Here is a 13359-nt window from a genome sequence, read left to right as displayed (position 1 = left end):
CCTGATTTAAAAATGGTCAGAGAAACTGAATAGACATTTTCCAAAGAAGTCATACAAGTACATGAAAAGATGCTCAATATCAGTCATCATGAAGGAAATGAAAATCAAAACCACAGTGAGATATCACATTACACTTATTAGAATGGTTGTCAAAAGAAAAAAAAACAAAAGATAAATGTTAAGAGAGAATGTAGAGAAAGGGGAACATTTGTACACTGTTGGTGGGAATAGAAGTTCATGCAGCCACTATGGAAAACAGTATGGAGGTTTTGTCAAAAATTAAAAATTGAAATTTCAGGGGCACCTGGGTGGCTTAGTAGTTGAGCATCTGCCTTTGGCCCAGGGTGTGATCCCGGGGTCCTGGGATCGAGTCCTACACCAGGCTCCCTGCAGGGAGCCTGCTTCTCCCTCTGCCTATGTCTCTGCCTCTCTCTCTCTCTATGTCTTTCATGAATAAATAAATAACATATTTTAAAAATTAAAAATTAAAAATAATTGAAATATCATATGATCCAGCCAGCCCATTTCTGGAATATATATTCAAAGGAAATGAAAACATGATACTAAAGAGATTATTTGTATTCTTACGTTCCTCACAGCATTATTCACAATAACCAAGATATGGAAACTACCTAGGTGTCCATTAACGGATGAATAGATAAGAAGTATGGGAGTTTCATATACAGATATATGAAAAAATATATGAAATCCTGCTGTTTGCCCAAACATGGATAGATCTTGAGGGCATTATGCTAAGTGAAGTAAGGTAGAGAAAGACAAATATTGCATGCTATCATTCATATGTGGAGTCTTCAAAAAAGTCAAAGTCTTAGAGAGTAGAAAAGTGGTTGCTAGGTACTGGGGATGTAGGGAGAAGTTGGTAAAACAGTACAGTCTTTCAGCTATAAGATGAATAAAGTTTGGGGGCTCCTGGGTGGCATAGTCAGTTGGGCATCCAACTCTTTGTTTCCTCTCAGGTCGGGGTCTTGGGGTCTGGACAGGGATCCAGTCCTGTGTTGGGCTCTGTGCTCAGCCTAGAGTCTGCTTGGAACTCTCTCTGCCCCTCCCCCTGCTCTCTTCCTCTCTCTCAAATGAATAAACATTTAAAAAGGATAAATAAAATTTGAGTATCTAATGTATAACATGGTGACTATAGTTGATAACACTGAATTTTATGATTGAGATTTGCTAGAGAGTAGAACTTAAATGTTCTCATCAAAATTTTTAAAAAAGGTGATGGATATATTAATTAACTAGCTAGGAAAAGTTCTATCACAATGTATGTGTATATCAAATCATCATAATGTACACTTTAAATATCATAGGATTTTGTCAATTATACCTCAATAAATTGAAAAAAGATATATAAACTATGAATCGATAAACCATAGATTGGGGAAAAATATTTGCAATATTTCTTATTTCCTAAAAGTATTTGTCTATATCTGACAAAGGACTTATATGTGGAATATATAAGGAACTCTCCTAACTCGAAGAGAAAATTACCAACAATAAAAATAAAAAATATTTTATGAAAGGCCTGTAAACCCATGCAAAGCTACCCAACATCATTAGAGGGAAATATAACAAATGAGGAAAGACCACTCACAAGGAAATACCACTTCAGACCAAGAGTAATAACTAAAATTACAGAGACTGATGATAACAAATGTAAACAAAGATGTGGAATGGTAATTCTCACATGTTGCTGCTGGGAAATTAGTAATACGTATGTAGGTACTTTGTAAAATTGTTTGATGGTATCTATCTCACTGACTTTTGTATAAAGTGAAATATATACCTATCCTATGATGTCTCAGTATTTACCCAAGAGAAATAAACATGCACATCCATAAAAAAATTCATAAAAACATTCATATTTTTTGTTATAAAAACCCAGACATGAAACCACCCAATGTCCTTCAATAGGTAGAAGGGATAAGTAAACTGTGAAATCTTTATATATTAGAATATTATTCAGCAATCAAAAGGAATGAATTACTGAATAGGCAACAACATGAACAAATCTCTATGATGTTCAGTGAAAAAAATCAAGAAGCAAAAAAGACTATGTTACATTTAATACAGAAATAAGAACAGTGGTTTCCTGGGGGTGTGGGGTGGAGCGGAGAGTGGATTGATGGCAAAGGGGCATGAAGAAACATTCTGGGGATAGAAATCACTTTCAAGTGAATTGTGCCCTGCCTTCTATTATATTCATATATTGGGGCCCTAGCCCTCCCAGTGGGACTGTATTTGAAGTCAGGCTTTTTAAGTAGGGTTAAGTGAGGCCCTAAGAGTGGAACCCTAACCTAATGAGATTGGTGTCTTAATAAAAAGGGAAAAATATCTTACTTCTTCCACCATGTGAAGACACATTGTGAGGGAAGCCTTCTGCAGTCAAAAAGAGGGCTTTCCCCAGAACCTGACTAGGCTGGCTGGCACTCTGCTTCCAGACTTCCAGCCTCCAGGATTGTGAGAAAATAAATTTCTGTTGTTTAAGCCACCCAGTCTATGGTAGCTAATATGGCAGCCTGAGGTGGCTAATATAGAAATATTCTATATCTTGCCCTTGAAGTCTGTGTTATTTTATTGCATGTAAATTCTACCTCTGCAAAAAAAAAAAAATCAGTATTTAAGAAGTAAGAAAGAAAGAGAAAAGGGAGAGATAATGCAAACCAAGGACTGTGGATGGCTTCTGGAAGCAAGAACTTGGGTTCTCTCATTCAGGCTCCATGAAGGGAAGCAGCCCAGCCAACACTTTCATATTAGCCCTCTGAGACCTGTGGCAGACTTACAACCTACAGAAATGTAACATAATGAATTTGTGTGGTTTTAAGTCACTAAATTTGTGATGATTTATTTATTATAGCCACAAAAGAAAACTGATACATGCATATAGCGGAGAGAAGATTGATACTCATAATATGTGAACTCCCTCAAATCAATAAGAAAGTATTTTAAAAACTCAAAACACAATTAGAAAAGGATATAAACTGGACACTAGCAAGAAATAAAATACATATGGTCAATAAGCATACAAAAAGATGCTCAGCTTTACCACTAATGTTGACCTAAAAATTAAAACAACGAAGCAGTGTCATATCATATCATTAACAAAATATCTGAAAAGAACAAATATTGTAGAAAATTGGAGAAACTTTGACTGTCTTCTGGTGCTCAGTGGGATAACAAACTGATAGAACCCCCTTTCAGAGCAATTTGGTACCCTCTAATAAAGCTAAAAATAGGGCCGCCTGTGTGGCACAGTCAGTTAAGTGTCTGCTTTTGGTTCAGGTCATGATCCCAGACTTTTTGGGATCAAGCCCCACATTGGATTCTCTGTTCTGCGGGGAGCCTACCTCTCCCCCTCCCTCTCCACATCTGCAATAGTAGTGTAATCACTTTCATCAGATTGATAAACATCAGAATCAGGATGGTTACTCTCTTGGAAGAGAGAGAAAAAGACTTCTGCCCCTCTGCCATTCCCCCCACTTGTGTTCTCTGGCTCTCTTTATCTCTCTGTCAAATAAATAAATAAAATATTAAACAAAAAAAAAGCTGTTAAACATGCATAGCTCTGATCTAGTTATCTTCTTTTTGGATATATTCTCCAGAGAAATTTACACATGGACTCAAGAAGATATGTACAAGAATATTCATTAGGGCTCTTTGTAATAGAAAAATATTGGGAACAACTTAAATATTCATTAACTGGAGTATGTATACCTATTATATGGTATTCTGCTCGAAATTGCAGTAGCTTCTTATCTTGGAGATGAAGTCAAAGTTTTTATCATGGTCTGTGATGCTATTTGGATCCTGGTCTCCATTATAATCCAGTCATTTTTCCTTTTTCTCATCCCAGCCACACTGACCTCCTGTCCGATCCTTAAACATAGATGTGTTTCCGTCTCAGGGCCTTTGCTCTGTATGTTCCCTCTGCCTGAAGCACTTTTGTTCCCCATTCTCACCTTCTTTGGTGAGATGTCACCATCTCAATGAGGTCTGTCCCAACCACCCTACCTAAAATTGCAAACTCTTCCACCACTGACCCCCTTACCTGTTTCCGTGTATTCTTTTCTATAATATTTATCACAGTCTAATGTATTTTATAATTTATTTTCTTGCTTTTTATCATCTCTTTCCTTTAAAAACAGAGAAGTCCAGAAAAGCGAGATCTTGATCATGTTTCACTAGTATATTCTAAGATCCTAGAGGTGTGCATGGCATATAGCCAGGATGCCATAATTGTATTTCAAATAATGAATAAATGAGACAGAGAAATGATACCATTTATGAAAAGTTTAAAAATCTATAAAAATACCATAAATTGTATATGAATACACATCTGCAATAGTAGTGTAATCACTTTCATCAGATTGATAAACATTAGAATCAGGATTGTTACTCTCTTGAAAGAGATTGTTACTCTCATTATGGAAAAAATGAAGTTATGGAGGTGTACACAGAAACTTCAACCATAACTACCTTATTTCTTAAAAAATAAGATTCGAAGCAAATGTGAATATTAAGAGTATTCATTTTTATGTTATATGTATGGTGTGTTATGACTGTGTAATTGTGTGTAATAATTTGTCATGATGAAAATTTATAAAATGAGAGGATAGGAAAGTAGAGGTATCTAGCGCTGACACACTTGTTAAGAAACTTCACATGAAAATAAGGCAAGAAAGTGAAAGATTAAGGGAGGGTCCTTTTTAAGATGAAAGACTTGAATGTGTCTGCACACTAAAGAGGAGGAAGAAATAGAGAGGGAGGGAGGGAGGGAGGAAGGAGAGAAGAAGGGAGAGAGAGGGAGAGCTTGTAGGTAGAAGGGGGATTAATACAAACTAGCTTCAGGGACGCCTGGGTTGCTCAGTGGTTAAGCATCTGCCTTTGGCTCAGGTCATAATCCCAGGGTCCTGGGATCGAGTCCTACATGGGCTCCCCGCAGGGAGCCTGCTTCTCTCTCTGCCTGTGTCTCTGTCTCTGTGTCTCTCATGAATAAATAAATAAAATCTTAAAAAAAAAAAAAAAAGATAAACTAGCTTCCGAGAAGGATAGAAGCTATAGCTTGTCAGAGGCCATAAAAATATGGTGAAGCCACTGAGAGACTCACTCACTCATTCAGCTTTTATTATATGCCCACCATTATGCAAATTCCAGCCTCTTTGGAGAGGATTCCCAGCAGAAGGCAAATCCTTCCAGGGAAAACTCAAATTCATTCCAAGCCCAGGGGTTGGAGAATATGATGTGTCTTTGGAAGAGTCTGAGGTGTTGACTGCAGAATGAAGGCACCCAAGGACTAGGGAAAATGTGGAAGAGAAGATAGCAGAGAGAACACAGAACCTCGGGGAGCAATTGTTCTGGGTCCCATGAAGTCAGGAGCAGAATCTGATCCTGCCTGCTTGTCGGTAGGAGAGGATTTGCCCACTGATGCGATGAGGTGGCTCCGGGGCAACGGAGGAGAGGGCGGGAGGTGTGATCCTGCATCCTTGGTCCCCACTGGGCTCTCCAGCTTGTGAAGCTCCTCCTAGATGTAGTTTCAGTCCTGGGATCTTCACAAGTCTCTCCAACCACATCACAATGAATGCGTGTTTGGGGGCAAGAGTGATAAACTAGGGACACTATTCAACTGTAGTGGAAAACCTGACTTATAAGTATATTTTTATTATTTATTTTTTAAAAAGATTTTATTTATTTATGAGAGAGAGAGAGAGAGAGAGAGAGAGAGAGAGAGAGAGAGGCAGAGGGAGAAGCAGGCTCCATGCAGGGAGCCCAATGTGGGACTCGATCCCGGGACTCCAGGATCACACCCTGGGCCGAAGGCAGGTGCCAAACTGCTGAGCCACCCAGGAATCCCCATAAGTATATTTTTTTATTGTGATAGAAATCACACCATCAAATTGCCATCTTAGCCACTTTCAAGGGTACAGTTTAGTAGTGTTCAGGATATTTACAGTGTTATGAAACAGCTGTCCAAGAACTTTTAACCTAATGAACGAAACTCTACTCATTGAACAGCGATTCCTCATCATTGTACTTTCTATATCTATGAATTTGACTACTTTACATAACTCATATAAATGGAATCATTCAATATTCATCTTTGTGCAAATGGCTTATATCACTTAGCATAATTCTTGTTGTAGCATGTCATAGGACTTCCTTCCTTTTTTAAAGCTGCATAGTATTTCATCATACATACATATCACATTTTATCCATTTATCCCATGGATGGACATTTTGGGTTGCTTCCACATCCTGGCTATCATGAATAGTGCTGCTGTGAAGATGAGTATGCAAATATCTCTTTGAGACACTGCTTTCGGTTTATTGATATGTACTCAGAAGTGGGATTGCTGGCTCAGATGGCAGTTCTATTTTTAATTTTTTGAAGAACCATCATGCTGTTTTCCATAGTGGCTGCACTATTTTACAAGTCTATCAAAAATGCACGAGAGTTTCAAATTTCCCACACTCTCAACAAAACTTGCTATTATTTTTCGATAGTGACTATCCTAAGGGATATGAGAAGATTTTTCATTGTTACGATTTTTAAATAACTTTTTTTTCTCCAGCTTATCTTACTATAAAAATACAGTATACAATACATATAATGTACAAAGCATGTGTTAATTGGCTGTTTTTACCAGTAAGGTTTCCAGTCAACAGTAAGCTATTGGTAGTTTAGTTTTGGAGAGTCAAAAGTTATACGTGGATTTTGCACTATGCAGGGTGTTGGAGCTTCTACTTCCCATGTTTTTCAATGCTCAACTATATTTTTGAGAGTTTTCCATAAATATTCATTAGGGATGTTAATTTGTAGTGTCTTTGCCTGGCTTGGTATCAGGATAATGCTGGTTTCATAGAATGAGCTTGGAAGTATTCTTTCCTTTTCAATTTTTGGAAGAGTTTGGGGAGATCTGTTGTTAATTCTTTTTTAAATGTTTGGTAGAATTTTCTAGTGCAGCCATCTGGTCCTGGAAATTCCTTTGTTGGTATTGGATTACTGATTCAATTTTCTTACTAATTATCATTGTGTTCAGATTTTCTTTTATGATTCAGTTTTGGCAGGCTGTGTGCTCTAAAAATTTATACATCTCTTCTAGGTTATCCAATTTGTTGGCATACAGTTGTTCATATTCTCTTGTAATTTTTTTATTTCTGTGACATTTCTGACTTCACTATTTGAGGCTTCTCTCTTTTTTTTCTTAATCTAAGGGCCTGTTGATTTTGCTGATCTTTTCAAAAAAAAAAAAAACAAAACAAAAACCAAGCCTTAGTTTTTGTCTCATTTCTGTGATTCTAGTGTTTTTTCTATTTTCTATTTCATTATCTCTGCTTTAATCTTCATTATTTTCCTCCTTCTGTTAACTTTAGATTTAGTGTGTTCTTCTTGTTCTAATTTGTTAAAATGTAGTTATTTTAAGATCTTAGATCTTACTTTCTTTGTAATGTATGTGTTTATTGCTATAAAATGCCCTCTTGACACTGCTTTTGCTGCATCTTTTAAATTTCACTTTTATTTATCTGTAGATATTTTCTAATTTCTCTCCTGACTTTTTCTTTGGTCTTCTGGTGGTTTAAAAGTGTGTTGTTTAATTCCACATATTTGTGGATCTTTTCATTTTCCATCTGCCATAAATTTCTAGTTTCACTTTATTGTGATTGGAAGAAAGACTTTGTATAATTTCAACCTTTACAAAAATGTATTGAGATTTATACTGGGGCTGGAATTATTTAAAAGAAGGGCCACTAAATTGCTCTTAGGTATTGTAAATGAAAATTCAACTTATAGCAGAGTGGTATTCACAGAAATAGTCATTTTTATTTCATCTCTAAATGGCGAATCTGGGAAGTATTACATAACCATGAATCACAAACACAAATCCCAAGTTAAGTCATCTATTTTACATTTTTTTACTCAATGGAAATCACGTATATGACCTATACTCATAGCCTCATAAGGTCATGTATTGGTCAAATTGGCCTTAGTGGTCATTTAATGTGCCCCTTACACTGCAGATGAAGAAACAGGTAGCCCTGCCTATTCCAAAGGAGTGAGTTCCAAATGAGCATGAATTAACCATGGTTATAGCTGTGTTACAACACACTGCTGATGGCTTTGAGGCTATCCACTGACATCCTCACCCATTTAGTTGGCACATGAAATTAAATCTTTCTGAAAGCATTGTTAAATGTTTACAGTATTTACATAGTGGAGAATTCAGGACTAAATAAAAAACATTAATTTTTTTACAGCAGTTTCAGGTTTATAGAAAATTTGATCATAAAGTGTAGTTTCCATATATACCCTTGTCCCCCCTGAGCCTCCCCCTACTATCAAAATCCCCCAACAGAGTGGTACACCATTACAGTTGAGGAACCTAGATTGACATGTCATCAGCACCAGACACCCATAGTTTACATTAAGGTTCACACTTTTTTTTTCAGTTGTGGTAAAAACATATGACCTTTACTGTCTTAACCATTTTTAAGTGTACAGTTCAGTTGTGTTAAGAATATTCACATTTTTGTGAAGGAGAACTCTAGAACTTTTTATCTTGCAGAATAGAAACTCTATGCCCATTAAAAGACAACTCTCCTTTGTTCCTTCCCTGAAGCCCCTGATAATCACTATTCTACTTTCTGTTTCTATGAATTTGACTACTTTAGATAACTCATAAAACTGGAATCATCCAGGATTTGTCTTTTTTGACTGGCTTATTTTATTTAACACAATCTGCTCAAAGTTCATCCATGTTGTAGAATGTCAATATTTTCTTCCTTTTTGAGGCTGAATAATATTTCACTATATGTGTATACCACATTCTGATTATCCAATCATCCTCAATCAGTATTTGAGTTCTTTCTACCTCTTGGCTATTGTGAATAGTGCTGCTATGAACATGGGTATGCAAATATCTCTTTGAGACATTGTTTTCAAATCTTTTGGATATTCACCCAGAAATGGGTTAACATGATGATTCTATTTGCAGTTGTAACTTCAAACTGTTTTCCATAGTGGTTCCACCATTTTACAATCCCATTAATAGTGCACAAAGTTTCCAGTTTCTCCATATCTTCATCCACATTTGTTATTTTCTGTTATGGCCATTATTATTATTATTATTATTATTATTATTATTAGATAGTAACCATCTTAATGATTATAAGTTGTAGAACTCAAAACCTTTTATCTTTTCTATCACAGATTTCTATCTCGTGATTGAACTTCCATGAATTTTGGCTACCCATTACGTTATGGTTAACTGCCAACTTTCTACTTAGTGTTAGAACAAAAATTCTGCAGACAAAATATTGGGAAAAACTGACATACTACCCAAGCAAGATAAAGAGGTTTGTAAGGTATTGTGTATCAGTGAATTATTCCTGAAAAGCCACAATGAAACTGGGCTTATATGAAAATGAGAAACAATGCAAAATGTAAAATTTAAGGAAAACTGTTGGTGTTACAGTGCAGATCATTATTAGACTGTGGAATAAATTACTTTATAGAAAACATTTTCTTGGTGAAAGTTTCTAAATCACGCATATTTCAAACAATAAAAATAAATAAAAAGATAGGTCTTTGATCCACAGGTTCATATCTATATTACATGCAATTTAGCATTGAAGAGCTTGCAAAAGATATAAAATAAAAACAAGGAAAATGATTTTACATAGGAAAATAATAGTAACTAAGATTTATTGAGCATTTACTGGATGTCAGTAACATAGGGTTTATACACATTTAATTATCACAAAATCTCTATAAAATAGGTTCACTGTGTCCCTATGTTACAAACAAATCCTAGAGAATTGAAGTGGGTAATACGGGATTAAGCAGCTCTGAAGAGGTGGTCCAGCATTTGCTCTCAGCCCAATCCCTGAGCCCTCACTCCTAACCACAGTAGGATCCTACTTCTCCATGAGGAAATATTAAACAAGTTTGTTCAGGGGAAAAGACTAAAGGGTAACTTGAAAATAATTGTCTTTATATACACAAAGGGTTATGATTTTTTCTTCTTAAAAGGAAAGAATGGATTATTTTAGGTAGGAGGAAAACACATATAGATAGACTCATGTTTTCTGAAAAAGAGTCCTGCATGTGAGTGGCCCAAGACTTGGACTTTCCTTTAATATGTTTACCTCTTTAATATGTTTACCCACCACAGAGATGCAAGTGTTCTCTTCATTCCCTGTACCGAAGCTGGGCACTACACAGTGATATATAACCAACCACACTCACACATTGCACAGGTAATGCCTTGGGTACTGGGGAAAGCCTGGAACACTTTCCAAACTCCTTCCTTCCTGAGCAGAACTCAGTGCCTTAAAATTTTTACTGATTTTGCAGGACAGTAGAGTGTAAGTGTAGTGGTCCTGAAGCCAGACTACTTGGGTTGAGTCCAGGTCTTCCACTGCCTGGCTGTATGACCTTGGGAAGGCTCTGTGCCCACATAATGTCTCAGAGACCTTATCTATAAAATGGGGATAATTAATAACAGTGTATGTCATAGAGTAGTTGGAGGATTAAATGAGTCAATATATGGAAAACCCATAGCACGGTGCCCGGAATATGGTTGCTGCTGTTTCATTTTACCTGATGACTCAGATGGGAGAATTGAGAGCCATGGAGATTCAATTGTAAGCATTGAAACCTAAAAGAGTCTTTGCTGTTGTAGACCATGGACTACTTTTTACCTTTTATTTTCTCCATTTTGCACAGAGATGTCTATAACTGTTAATCCCTTGCCTGTCCTACCTTTGTATGTGGGGAGCAGATAACCTGTTTTTTTAACTTCATGGGTTCACAGGTGGAGGATTGTACCCTCGGAGTTGTACTTAATGGAGTATACCCAGAGCCTCTTGCGTATCATATTTAGATGACTGAGAGAATGAGAAGTGGGACCTTTGAGCTGATGAGATTTAGGGGGGTTTTGAGGCTAGAATAGGTTTTGAGGCCATTCCATAATGGAACCCAAATCCATCTGCCTAATGTGCAGAAAGCCAATTCCTGAGACATGGAGTACGCAGCAACAAAGAGATTATTCGAGAGGCAGCCAAACGAGGGGACAGGAGAACAAGCCTTAGCCTGCCTCTCTGAAGGAGGAGAATCAGGGAAATTGAAAGAAAAATGCAAAAAAGCCCAGGTAAAAAGTTGTGGCTGCATTTATTATTCCCATTAACCCTTCGATTACTTGTTTCAAAACTTTTGGAGATCCTGGGATGGGATGAATGTACTTTGTGTGGAGGTGGGTGGGAATCCTGGAGTGGGGGTGGGAGCTAGAGTAGACTGAGGTGGGTAGAATTTTGGTAGCCCATGCTCTCTGCCCCTGGTCTTTGTTCTGCGGCAGTTACAACGCAGAAGGAACTTTGCAGATGTAATTAAGGTTACTAATCAGATGACCTTGAAGTTGGGCAATTATCCTGGACTGTACAGGGGAACCCAATGTAATCCTGTGAATCCCTGAAATCAGAAGAGGGAAGCAGAGGGATTCAAAGTATGAGAAAAACTCAACTCACCATTACTGGCTTAAAGATAGAGGGGGCCATTTCGGGGCCATGAGAAGGAAAGAAATTCTACTAACAGCCCAAGCGATCCTGGAAGCAGATTCTCTCCTAGAGCCTTCAGGCAAGGTCCCAGGCCAACTGACACCTACAGAACTGCAAGGTCATAAAGTAGTGTTGTTTCAAGCTGCTGGGTTTGTGTTAATTTATTATGGCAGCAAAAACAAAACAAAACAAAACAAAAAAACAAAAAAACAAACCAACAACCAGATATTAATTATGTTAAAAGAAGTAGAACATTTTCTTCCAATGAAATATCTGGACTGTTGCAGGGCTCAATGCAGGTCAAATGTAGGGCATGGCTCCAAGACACTCTCCTTGGAGGCAGGCCCTACAAACACTCGCACAGATTCAGATGTAGATGCACTGATGTCCCATCAGTGAAACTTGCTGTCTGTCAAAACACTTACTACAATGCACTCCTGTGCTGTTTTTAGGTCTCCAGCACTCCCACTAGACTCAACGAGGGCAGAAGGCATTCCTCCTTCAAAACCTAGCATTGGTGAAAGGTAGGCCCTCAATGAATTTTTTTTTTTTGAATGAACACTAAATGTGTTTGACAACTAATGTCTCTAGAGGACAATACTACATGTGGGTAGAGGCAGAGCAGAGAGCCAGAGTAATGGCAGAGCCTAAGACAGAGGAAAGAAACAGTTTGCAAGGACAAAGGAATGTAGAGTTTAATACTTGCATAATTACTGTTGGTTTAGAAAATTTTCCTTGATAGATTTTTCCTACCCGCACCACTAGCAGTATAAGTTTCGGGAAGGAGGCTGACCATTGCATAAGTGGCTTGTGAAATATCACTTAGCAGCTTACATTCCCAACAAGTTGAATAAATATGTTTGTGTGTAGTTAACCCCCGAGGACGCTTCTCCTGGCTTCCCCACGCTGGACTCAGAATTGGTGTTTAGTAATCGCGCGGCGACTGACTCCTCTGGGAATGGAATGCCCCATACTGTGGGTGCTCTCCATGAGAAGAGGAGCTGGAAAACAGGCTGGGTGCAGCCTGCAGGAGGGGGTCCCAGGACTTCTGTGCAAAAGTGAAAAGCCTCGAGATGGTGGAGGAAGCTTTGGCAGGAGGGCACCAACAGGTAGTTGCACAAAGGCAAGGCAGAGTCATGGCACTTGCAGATGTCATCCAGGAAAGCAAGCCCCAAGGAGCATAAAGCAACTGGGAGAAACCATTAAAAAAATAATAATAATAGGGACTGCTAGATGGCTCAGTGGTTGAGCATCTGCCTTCAGATCAGGGCCAGGGTTCTGGGATCGAGTCCCCCATCGGGCTCCTTGCGGGAAGCCTGCTTCTCCCTCTGCCTATGTCTCTGCCTCTCTCTCTCTGTGTCTCTCATGAATAAACAAATAAAATATTTTAAAAAATAATAATAAACTAACCAATTTTTTTTTTTTATGAAAACTGACTCTGCCTTGAAAACCAATTAAATAAATGCCAGCGCGTTCTCTATTCCCAGAGCTGCAGTTGCTATTTTGGTCACTGTAATTGAGAGTAAAAATAATCTCTGCCGTGCCTGAAAAACAGCCACCAGCGACTCTATTTTAAATGATGTAGAAAAACATGAGGTGAATATGAAAACTGAAAACCCGGCCTTCTAGGGATGGCAACTGGCTCGATCCAGTTTCACTGGTGGTCCCGTACAGTTTTCAATTTCTTGTTGGTAAATTAGATCAACCACATGTTTTCAGGGCTTTGGGGGGCCCCCAGGACGAGGGCACAGAACAGCACGCTGTCATTAAGAATGCAGTTTATGATTTCAGTTC

The 13359-nt window shown here is 37.9% G+C and overlaps 1 long non-coding RNA gene across 1 annotated transcript in view; it reads left to right on the top strand.

Annotated features, from left to right (window-relative positions):
• The window catches only part of LOC118351893 (uncharacterized), a 62698-nt gene extending 50608 nt beyond the window's left edge, over positions 1-12090 (top strand). Inside the window, exons 2-3 of the long non-coding RNA XR_004808087.2 lie at positions 10185-10269; positions 12018-12090. This is a non-coding gene — a long non-coding RNA (uncharacterized LOC118351893). The remainder of the gene's footprint in view (positions 1-10184; positions 10270-12017) is intronic.
• Positions 12091-13359: the final 1269 nt, after the last annotated feature.

Source organism: Canis lupus, chromosome 22 (genome assembly GCF_003254725.2).
Source record: "Canis lupus dingo isolate Sandy chromosome 22, ASM325472v2, whole genome shotgun sequence".
Classification (NCBI taxonomy): Eukaryota; Metazoa; Chordata; class Mammalia; order Carnivora; family Canidae; genus Canis; species Canis lupus.
Note: the sequence above shows the minus strand (reverse complement) of the source record. Positions and strands in the feature narration are given on the sequence as shown.